The following is a 12,912-nucleotide window of genomic DNA, read 5'->3' on the forward strand; positions in this document are numbered from 1 at the left end:
CAACCGCGTTGTGCTAACGCTTCCGCTTTCGGTCTATGAGGGTACGTGGACAACACTCTCCCCTCTCGTTGCTATGCATCACCATGATCTTGCGTGTGCGTAGGAAATTTTTGAAATTACTACGTTACCCAACAGACAAGATCCGTTTATCTATTGTGTAGATATAGATCCCGTCTTTTTATCCTTAGTATCAACGGTACATACGTGTCGGTTCCCTTTTTGTCACTAGGATCGAGCACGTAAGATCGAACCCACTACCAGACACCTCTTCCCATTTCAAGAGAACTAGATCAAGTTGGCCAAACAAAACCCAAATATCGGAGAAGAAATACGAGGCTATAAGAGATCAAAGAAACTCAAATAACTGTCATGGATATAAAAAGATATGACTGATCATAAACTCAAAGTTCATCAGATCCCAACAAACACACCGCAAAAGGAGTTACATCATATGGATCTCCAAGAGACCATAGTATTGAGAATCAAGAGAGAGAGAGAGAGAGAGAGAGAGAGATGAAGCCATCTAGCTACTAACTATGGACCCAAAGGTCTACAAAGAACTACTCATGCATCATCGGAGAGGCACCAATGGAGGTGGTGAACCCCATTCGAGATGGTGTCTAGATTAGATCTGGTGGTTCTGGACTCTGCGGCGGCTGGATGAATATTTCGTCGACTCCCCTAGGGTTTTGGGAATATTTGGGTATTTATAGAGCAAAGAGGCGGTCCGGGGGGCACCCGTGGTGGGCACAACCCACCAGGGCGCGCCTGGGCCTCCTGGCGTGCCCTGGTGGGTTGTGCCCCCTCGGGGCACCCCCAGGCGCAGCCAGGGCCCGTTGTGTTCCTTATGGCCCATAAAAAATCTCCGTAAAGTTTTGTGGCATTTGGACTCCGTCTGATATTGATTTTCTGCGATCTAAAAAACACGGAAAAAACAGGAACTGGCACTTGGCACTATGTCAATAGGTTAGTACCAAAAAATGATATAAATGACTATAAAATGATTATAAAACATCCAAGATTGATAATATAACAGCATGGAACAATAAAAAATTATAGATACGTTGGAGACGTATCAGGGCTTGCCATGGGGGGAGTCCTACTTGGACTCCCGGTCCAAGTAGGATCCGCCCTCCTTTCCTAGTCCAAGTAGGAGAAGAAGGGAAAGATGAAAAGAATAGAAGGAAGGAGGGGGGGGGGCGCCGCCACCTCCCCTTGTTCAATATGGACTAGGCAAGGGGGAGGGGGCACGCGCCGCCTCTTGCCGGCCCTCTCTCTTCTCCAGTAAGGCCCGTGATGGCCCATTAACTTTCGGGGGGGGGGTCCGGTTACCTCGGTACTCTGAAACGACCCAAACCATTCCGGTGTCCGAATGTAGCCTTCCAATATATGAATATTTATGTCTCAACCATTTCGAGACTCCTCGTCATGTCTGTGATCTCATCCGGGACTCCGAACAAACTTCGGTTCATCAAAACACGAAACTCATAATACAAATCGATATCGAATGTTAAGCGTGCGGACCCTACGGGTTCGAGAACTATGTAGACATGACCGAGACACATCTCCGGTCAATAACCAATAGCAGAACCTAGATGCTCATATTGGTTCCTACATATTCTACGAAGATCTTTACCGGTTAAACCGCATAACAACATACGTTGTTCCCTTTGTCATCGGTATGTTACTTGCCCGAGATTCGATCGTCGGTATCATCATACCTAGTTCAATCTCATCACCACCAAGTCTCTTTACTTGTTCCGTAATGCATCATCCCGTGACTAACTCATTATTCACATTGCTTGCAAGGCTCATAGTGTGCATTACCGAGAGGGCCCGGAGATACCTCTCCGATACACGGAGTGACAAATCCTAATCTTGATCTATGCCAACTCAACAAACACCATCGGAGACACCTGTAGAGCATCTTTATAATCACCCAGTTATGTTGTGACGTTTGATAGCACACAAGGTGTTCCTCCAGTATTCAGGAGTTGCATAATCTCATAGTCTGAGGAACATGTATAAGTCATGAAGAAAGCAATAGCAGAAAAACTAAACGATCATTATGCTAAGCTAACAGATGGGTCTTGTCCATCACATCATTCTCTAATGATGTGATCCTGTTCATCAAATGACAACACATGTCTATTGCTAGGAAACTTAACCATCTTTGAATAATGAGCTAGTCTAGTAAAGGTATACTAGGGACACTCTGTTTGTCTATGTATTCACTCATGTACTAAGTTTCCGGTTAATAAAATTCTAGCATGAATAATAAACATTTACCATGATACAAGGAAATATAAGTAACAACTTTATTATTGCCTCTAGGGCATATTTCCTTCAGTCTGCCACTTGCACTAGAGTCAATAATCTAGATTACATAGTAATGATTCTAACACCCATGGAGTCTTGGTGCTGATCATGTTTTGCTCGTGAGAGAGGCTTAGTCAACGGGTCTGCAACATCCATATCCGTATGTATCTTGCAAATCTCTATGTCTCCCTCATTGACTTGATTGCGGATGGAATTGAAGTGTCTCTTTATGTTCTTGGTTCTCTTGTGAAATCTGGATTCCTTTGCCAAGGCAATTGCACTAGTATTGTCACAAAAGATTTTCATTGGACCCGATGCACTAGGTATTACACCTAGATCGGATATGAACTCCTTCTTCTAGACTCCTCCATTTGCTGCTTCTGAAGCAGCTATGTATTCCGCTTCACACGTAGATCCCGCCACGACGCTCTGCTTGGAACTGCACCAACTGATAGCTCCACCATTCAATATAAATATGTATCCAGTTTGTGACTTAGAGTCATATGGATCAGTGTCAAAGCTTGCATTGACGTAACCGTTTACGACAAGCTCTTTGTCACCTCCATAAACGAGAAACATATCCTTAGTCATTTTCAGGTATTTCAGGATGTTCTTGACCTCTGTCCAGTGATCCACTCCTGGATTACTTTGGTACCTCCCTGCTAAACTAATAGCAAGGCACACATCAGGTCTGGTACACAACATTACATACATGATAGAACCTATGGCTGAGGCACAGGGAATGCTTTCATTTTATCTCTATCTTCTGTAGTGGTCGAGCATTGAGTCTGACTCAACTTCACACCTTGTAACACAAGCAAGAACCCTTTTTTTGACTGATCCATTTTGAACTTCTTCAAAACTTTATCAAGGTATGTGATTTGTGAAAGTCCAATTAAGCGTCTTGATCTATCTCTATAGATCTTGATGCCCGATATATAAGCAGCTTCACCGAGGTCTTTCATTGAAAAATTCTTATTCAAGTATCCTTTTATGCCATTCTGAAATTCACTATCATTTCCGATCAACAATATGTCATCCACATATAATATTAGAAATGCTACAGAGCTCCCACTCACTTTCTTGTAAATACAGGCTTCTCCAAAAGTCTGTATAAAACCATATGCTTTGATCACACTGTCAAAGCGTATATTCCAACTCTGAGAGGCTTGCACCAGTCCATAAATGGATCACTGGAGCTTGCATACTTTGTTAGCACTTTTTGGATCGACAAAACCTTCTGGTTGCATCATATACAACTCTTCTTTAAGATATCCATTAAGGAATGCAGTTTTTACATCCATTTGCCAAATGTCAGAATCATAAAATACAACAATTGCTAACATGATTCAGACAGACTTAAGCATCGCTACGGGTGAGAAGGTCTCATTGTGGTCAACTCCTTGAACTTGTCGAAAACCTTTTGCAACAAATCGAGCTTTGTAGATAGTAACATTACCGTCAGTGTCAGTCTTATTCTTGAAGATCCATTTATTCTATATTGCTTTCCGATCACCGGGCAAGTCAACCAAAGTCCATACTTTGTTCTCATACATGGATCCCATCTCATATTTCATGGCCTCAAGCCATTTCGTGGAATCTGGGCTCATCATCCCTTCCTCATAGTTCGTAGGTTCGTCATGGTCAAGCAACATGACCTCCAGAACAGGATTACCGTACCACTCTGGTGCGGATCTTACTCTGGTTGACCTACGAGGTTCGGTAGCAACTTGATCAGAAGCTTCATGATCATCATCATTAGCTTCCTCACTAATTGGTATAGGAATCACTGGAACTGATTTCTGTGATGAACTACTTTCCGATAAGGGAGAAGGTATAGTTACCTTATCAAGTTCTACTTTTCTCCCACTCACTTCTTTTGAGAGAAACTCCTTCTCTAGAAAGGATCCATTCTTAGCAACAACTATCTTGCCTTCGGATCTATGATAGAAGGTGTACCCAACAATCTCCCTTGGGTATCCTATGAAGACACATTTCTCCGATTTGGGTTCGAGCTTATCAGGTTGAAGCTTTTTCACATAAGCATCGCAGCCCAAACTTTAAGAAATGACAACTTGGGTTTCTTGCCAAACCACAGTTCATATGGTGTCGTGTCAACGGATTTCGATGGTGACCTATTTAACATGAATGCAGCCATCTCTAAAGCATAACCCCAAAACGATAGCAGTAAATCAGTAAGATACATCATAGATCACACCATATCTAATAAAGTGCGGTTACGATGTTCGGACACACCATTACGCTGTGGTGTTCTAGGTGGCATAAGTTGCGAAACTATTCCATATTGTTTCAAATGAAGACCAAACTCACAACTCAAATATTCACCTCCACGATCAGATCATAGAAACTTTATTTTCTTGTTACGATGATTTTCTACTTCACTCTAAAATTCTTTGAACTTTTCAAATGTTTTAGACTTATGTTTCATTAACTAGATATACCCATATATGCTCAAATTGTCTGTGAAGGTCAGAAAATAATGATACCCGCCGCGAGCATAAACACTCATTGGACCGCATACATCACTATGTATTATTTCCAATAAGTCGGTTGCTCACTCCTTTGTTCCGAAGAACGGAGTCTTAGTCATCTTGCCCATGAGGCATGGTTCGCAAGCATCAAGTGATTCATAATCAAGTGATTCCAAAAGGCCATCAGCATGGAGTTTCTTCATGCGCTTTACACCAATATGACCTAGACGGCAGTGCCACAAATAAGTTGCACTATCATTATTAAACTTATACCTTTTGGCTTCAATACTATGAATATGTGTATCACTACTATCGAGATTCAACAAAAACAGACCACTCGTCAAGGGTGCATGACTATAAAAGATATTACTCATATAAATAGAACAACCATTATTCTCTGATTTAAATGAGTAACTGTCTCGCATCAAACAAGATCCAGATATAATGTTCATGCTTAACGCTGGCACCAAATAACAATTATTCAGGTCTAAAACTAATCCTGAAGGTAGATGTAAAGGTAGCGTGCCGATGGCGATCACATCGATTTTGGAACCATTTCCCACGCGCATCGTCACCTCGTCCTTAGCCAATCTTCGTTTAATCCGTAGCCCCTATTTCGAGTTGCAAATATGAGCAACAGAACCAGTATCAAATACCCAGGCGCTACTACGAGCATTAGTAAGGTACACATCAATAACATGTATATCAAATATAACTTTTACTTTGCCATCCTTATTATCCGCCAAATACTTTGGGAAGTTCCGCTTCCAGTGATCAGTCCCTTTGTAGTAGAAGCACTTAGTCTCAGGCTTAGGTCCAGACTTGGGATTCTTCACTTGAACAACGACTTGCTTGCCGTTCTTCTTGAAGTTCCCCTTCTTCCCTTTACCCTTATTCATGAAACTAGTGGTCTTGTTGACCATCAAAACTTGATGCTCCTTCTTGATTTCTACCTCCGCAGCCTTTAGCATTGCGAAGAGCCTGAGAATTGTCTTATCCATCCCTTGCATATTATAGTTCATCATGAAGCTTTTGTAGCTTGGTGGGAGTGATTAAAGAACTCTGTCAATGACACTATCATCAGGAAGATTAACTCCCAGTTGAGTCAAGTGGTTGTGGTACCCAGACATTCTGAGTATATGTTCACTGACAGAACTATTCTCCTCCATCTTGCAGCTATAGAACTTATTGAAGACTTCATATCTCTCAATCCGGGCATTTGCTTGAAATATTAACTTCAACTCCTGGAACATCTCATATGCTCCATGACGTTCAAAATGTCGTTGAAGTCCCAATTCTAAGCCATAAAGCTTGGCATACTGAACTATCAAGTAGTCATCAAATTTGCTCTACCAGACGTTCATAACATCTGGTGTCGCTCCTGCAGCAGGCTTTGCACCTAGCGGTGCTTCTAGGATGTAATTCTTCTGTGCAACAATGAGGATAATCCTCAAGTTACGGACCCAGTTCGTGTAGTTGCTACCATCATCTTTCAACTTAGCTTTCTCTAGGAACGCATTAAAATTCAAAGGAACAGTAGCACGAGCCATTTATCTACAATAAGATAGATATGCAAAATACTATCAGGTACTAAGTTCATGATAAATTAAAGTTCAATTAATCATATTAGTTAAGAACTCCCACTTCGATAGACATCCCTCTAGTCATCTAAATGATCACGTGATCCATATCAACTAAACCATGTCCGATCATCACGTGAGATGGAGAAGTTTTCAATGGTGAACATCACTATGTTGATCATATAGTATCTTTCGGTCTCAGTGTTCCGAGGCCATATCTGCATATGCTAGGCTCGTCAAGTTTAACCCGAGTATTCTGCGTGTGCAAAACTGGCTTGCACCCATTGTATGTGAACGTAGAGCTTATCACACCCGGTCATCACGTGGTGTCTCGGCACGACGAACTGTAGCAATGGTGCATACTCAGGGAGAACACTTATACCTTGAAATTTAGTGAGAGATCATCTTATAATGATACCGCCGTACTAAGCAAAATAAGATGCATAAAGGATAAACATCACGTGCAATCAATATAAGTGATATGATATGGCCATCATCATCTTGTGCCTTTGATCTCCATCTCCAAAGCACCATCATGATCACCATCGTCACCGGCTTGACACCTTAATCTCCATCGTAGCATCATTGTCGTCTCGCCAAGTATTGCTTCTTCGACTATCGCTACCGCTTAGTGATAAAGTAAAGCAATTACATAGCGATTCCATTTCATACAATAAAGCGACAACCATATGGATCCTGCTAGTTGCCGATAACTGTTACAAAACATGATCATCTCACACAACAATTTATATTATCACGTCTTGACCATATCACATCACAACATGCCCTGCAAAAACAAGTTAGGCGTCCTCTACTTTGTTGTTTCAACTTTTACGTGGCTGCTACGGGATTCTAGCAAGAATTGTTGTTACCTACGCATCAAAGCCACAACGATTTTTCGTCAAGTGTGCTATTTTAACCTTCAACAAGGACTGGGCATAGTCAAAATTGATTCAACTAAAGCTAGAGAAATAGACACTCGCTAGCCACCTGTGTGCGAAGCACGTCAGTAGAACCAGTGTCATGAACGCGGTCATGTAATGTTGGTCCGGGCTGCTTCATCCAACAACACCGCCGAATCGAAGTAAAACGTTGCTGGTAAGCAGTATGACTATTATCGCCCACAACTCATTGTGTTCTACTCATGCATATAATATCTATGCATAGACCTGATAACCAACAAGTATAGGGGATCACACAGTTTCCGAGGGTAGAGTATTCAACCCAAATTTATTGATTCGACACAAGGGGAGCCAAAGAATATTCTCAAGTATCAGCAGCTGAGTTGTCAATTCAACCACACCTGGAAACTTAATATCTGCAGCAAAGTGTTTAGTAGCAAAGTAATATGATAGTAGTGATAACGGTAGCAAAAGGTAACAGTAGTAAAAGTAATGTTTTTGGTATTTTGTAGTGATGATAGCAATAGCAACGGGAAAGTAAATAAGCGAAGAACAATATATGGAAAGCTCGTAGGCAATGGATCGGTGATGGAGAATTATGCCGGATGTGGTTCATCATGTAACAGTCATAACCTAGGATGACACAGAGCTAGCTCCAGTTCATTGATATAATGTAGGCATGTATTCCGAATATAGTCATACGTGCTTATGGAAAAGAACTTGCATGACATCTTTTGTCCTACCCTCCCGTGGCAGCGGGGTCCTAATGGAAACTAAGGGATATTAAGGCCTCCTTTTAATAGAGAACCGGAACAAAGCATTAACACATAGTGAATACATGAACTCCTCAAACTACGGTCATCACCGATAAGTATCCCGATTATTGTCACTTCGGGGTTAACGGATCATAACACATAATAGGTGACTATAGACTTGCAAGATAGGATCAAGAACACTCATATATTGATGAAAACATAATAGGTTCAGATCTGAAATCATGGCACTCGGGCCCTAGTGACAAGCATTAAGCATAGCAAAGTCATAGCAACATCAATCTCAGAACATAGTGGACACTAGGGATCAAACCCTAACAAAACTAACTCGATTACATGATAGATCCCATCCAACCCATCACCGTCCAGCAAGCCTACGATGAAATTACTCACGCACGACGGTGAGCATCATGAAATTGGTGCTGGAGGATGGTTGGTGATGACGATGGTGATGGATTCCCCTCTCCGGAGCCCCGAACGGACTCCAGATCAGCCCTCCCGAGAGGTTTTAGGGCTTGGCGGCGGCTCCGTATCGTAAAACGCGATGATTTCTTCTCTCTGATTTTTTTCTCCCCGAAACTCAATATATGGAGGTGGAGTTGGAGTCGGAGAGGCAACAGGGGCCCATGAGGTAGGGGGGGCGCGCCCTAGGGGGCAGGCGCGCCCCCACCCTCGTGGCAAGGTGGTGGCCCCCCTGGCCTTCATCTTTGGCAGGTATTTTTCTTATTTTCTGAAAAGTGTCTTCGTGAAGTTTCAGGTCATTCCGAGAATGTTTGCTCCTGCACATAAATAACACCATGGTAGTTCTGCTGAAAACAGCGTTAGTCCGGGTTAGTTCCATTCAAATCATGCAAGTTAGAGTCCAAAACAAGGGCAAAAGTGTTTGGAAAAGTAGATACGTTGGAGACGTATCAACTCCCCCAAGCTTAAACCTTTGCTTGTCCTCAAGCAATTCAGTTGACAAACTGAAAGTGATAAAGAAAAACTTTTACAAACTCTGTTTGCTCTTGTTGTTGTAAATATGTAAAGCCAGCATTCAAGTTTTTAGCAAAGATTATAACTAACCACATTCGCAATAACGCATAGGTCTCAAGTTACTCATATCAATAGCATAATCAACTAGCAAGCCATAATAATAAAACTCGGATGACAACACTTTCTCAAAACAATCATAATATGATATAACAAGGTGGTATCTCGCTAGCCCTTTCTGAGACCGCAAAACATAAATGCAGAGCACCTTTAAAGACCAAGGACTGACTAGACATTGTAATTCATGGTAAAAGAGATCCAGTCAAGTCATACTCAATGTAAACTAACAATAATGAATGCAAATGACAGCAGTGCTCTCCAACTGGTGCTTTTTAATAAGAGGATGATGACTCAGCATAAAAGTAAATAGATAGGCCCTTCGCAGAGGGAAGCAGGGATTTGTAGAGGTGCCAGAGCTCGGTTTTGAAACAGAGGTGAATAATATTTTGAGCGGTATATTTTCATTGTCAACATAACAACCCAGAGATGGCGATATCTTCCATGCTACACACATTATAGGTGGTTCCCAAACAGAATGGTAAAGTTTATGCTCCCCCTTCCACCACAAGCATCAATCCATGGCTTGCTCGAAACAACAAGTGCCTCCAACTAACAAGAGTCCCAGGGGGAGTTTTGTTTGCAATTATTTCGATTTAGTTTGCATAAAGCATGGGACTGGGCATCCCGGTGACCAGCCATTTATCTCGTGAGTGAGGAGCGGAGTCCACTCCTCTTGAGAATACCCGCCTAACATGGAAGATACCAACAACCCTAGTTGATACATGAGCTATTCGAGCATACAAAACAGGATATTTATTTGAAGGTTTAGAGTTTGGCACATACAAATTTACTTGGAACGGCAGATAGATACTGTATATAGGCAGGTATAGTGGACTCATGTGGAATAACTTTGGGGTTTAAGGAGTTTGGATGCACAAGCAGTATTCCCGCTTAGTACAGGTGAAGGCTAGCAAAAGACTGGGAAGCGACCAACTAGAGAGCGACAACAGTCATGAACATGCATTAAAATTAATCAACACCGAATGCAAGCATGAGTAGGATATAATCCACCATGAACATAAATATCATGAAGGCTATGTTGATTTTGTTTCAACTACATGCGTGAACATGTGCCAAGTCAAGTCACTTAAATCATTCAGAGGAGGATACCACCCTATCATACCACATCATAACCATTTTAATAGCATGTTGGCACGTAAAGTAAACCATTATAACTCATAGCTAATCAAGCATGGCACAAGAAACTATGATCTCTAATTATCATTGCAAACATGTTTATTCATAATATGCTGAATCAGAATGATGAACTAATCATATTTACAAAAACAAAAGAGGTCGAGTTCATACCAGCTTTTCTCATCTCAGCCAGTCCATCATATATCATCATAATTTCCCTTCACTTGCACGACCGAACAATGTGAATAATAATAATAGTGCACGTGCATTGGACTAAGCTGGAATCTGCAGGCATTCAATAAATAGGAGAAGACAAGGCAATATGGGCTCTTTTGTCAGATCAACGTGGCGACGGGCGGCCTCCTCTCGTAATAGTAGCTGGGGTCGTACTGTGATGCAATAGCTATCGCTTATTGAGCTGCAGCGTGGCGACGGGCGGCCTCCTCTCTCCTCTCGTACTCATTTGCCTCCTCTTTGGTAATAGTATATCCTCCTCTTGCCTGATAATCAAAGAAAGCAGGAGCAGGGAGAGTAATACAGACAGCACGGCGTCTGTCAAAGATTAGTCGATACTGGAGAGGTGATTCGTTCCTCTCGACAAACTGGTGGTGAACCATAGCATTAAAATCTAGATAGGCACGAGGAAATTCAATATCATCTTCGCGCACATCTATACCAAGAAAATTAGCTATGCGGGTTGCATAAATTCCTCCAAAGAAATCTCCATTATATCTATTAAGGTGCAACCTACGTGCAACAATGGCTCCCAAATTACATGATTTGTCTCCTGACACAGCACTCCTAAGAATACTAAGATCGGGGACACACATGTGACATGCCTCATCTTTACCATTTATGCATCTACCTATGAAGAGAGCAAAATAATGTATAGCAAGTGAATGCTCCCTATGGTAGCTTGTGTAATATCTCTAGATTCTCCCACAGTTACATTAACAAGAAAATCTCTAAATTCAGATTTGCGAGGATCCCTTATACTACCCCATTGTGGAAGTTTGCGTGCAGTGGTAAAATCCTCTAAGTCCATGGTATAAGATTTATCATAAAGATCAAACAGGACAATTGGAGAATTACGTGAAGTTGAAAATTCAAACCTCCTCACAAAGGAGCTAGTGAGCTCATGATACTGACTGCACTTCTCTTCCTCGAAGCTCACGAGATCAGCGTTACGCAAATATGCGTTGAATTCTTCTTTTATTCCCGCTTGATCCATAAAATTTTCAGAAGGCCACTCACAAGGACGCACTGGAGCGTCTCTTGGTGGCTCTTCGTCAGCATCATGCATTGCAAGCCTGGGTCCTTGCTTCTTTGAAGAACCACCTTGGAACATTTTCCTAATCATTTTTATTCCTCTGAAAAATTCTGAATTTTTTTAGTAACTTCAAAATAAAAGTAAACCAAACTCAATAATATTGATAGCAACTGCTCCTACAAGTGCCTAGGGCCTATATCATGCATCAAAACTACTTGGAACCATATAAATTTGACATGCAAGCTCAAGAACAGGGTCACCCAAGCAGCAAAAATTTGCAATGAATAAAGCACTAGAACAAAAACTAATTGGACCAATGGAGGAGTCACATACCAAGGAACAATCTCCCCAAGCAGTTTTGTGAGAGGTGCTTTGAGCATGGAGATCGAAAATGGCAGCAAAACGAGCTTGGACTCGGGTTTGAGCTGGTTATTCGTGTTTGGGGGAGGAAGGAGTGTATGGGTGTAGGAATAAGTGGAGGAGGGCCACCGTGGGCCCACGAGGAAGGGGGCACGCCCTAGAGGGGTGGGCGCGCCCTCCACCCTCATGGCAAGGTGGTTGGCCCCCCTCGTGTGTTCTTTGTTCCATAAATCCTCAAATATTCTAGAAAAAAATCATATTTAATTTCAGGGCATTTGGAGAACTTTTATTTTCGAGGTATTTTTATATTGCATGGATAATCAGATAACAGACAGAAAAATATTTATTTTTATTTTATTTAATATAAATAACAGAAAGTAAAAGTGGGGTACAGAAGGTTATGCCTTCTAGTTTCATCCATCTCATGATCATCAAAAGGAATCGACTAACAAGGTTGATCAAGTCTTGTTAACGAACTCATTCCGAATAACATGGAACCGGAGAAATTTTGAATAACACTATGTTACCTCAACGGGGATATGTGTTGGGGAACGTTGCAGAAAACAAAAAATTTCCTACGGTTTCACCAAGATCCATCTAGGAGTTCATCTAGCAACGAGTGATCGGATTGCATCTACATACCTTTGTAGATCACGCGCGGAAGCGTTCAAAGAACGGGGATGAGGAAGGCGTACTCGACGTGATCCAAATCACCGGAGATCCTAGCGCCGAACGGACGGCACCTCCGCGTTCAACACACGTACGGTCAACGTAACGTCTCCTTCTTCTTGATCCAGCAAGGGGGAAGGAGAGGTTGAGGAAGATGGCTCCAGCAGCAGCACGACGGCGTGGTGATGATGGAGCTGCAGTACTCCGGCAGGGCTTCGCCAAGCACTATGGAGGAGGAGGAGGTGTTGGAGAGGGAGAGGGAGGCACCAAAGGCAAAGGTGAGAGGTCCTCCCTTCCCCCCACTATATATAGGGGGCC

This window comes from Triticum dicoccoides, chromosome 3A (genome assembly GCF_002162155.2).
Source record: "Triticum dicoccoides isolate Atlit2015 ecotype Zavitan chromosome 3A, WEW_v2.0, whole genome shotgun sequence".
Lineage (NCBI taxonomy): Eukaryota > Viridiplantae > Streptophyta > Magnoliopsida > Poales > Poaceae > Triticum > Triticum dicoccoides.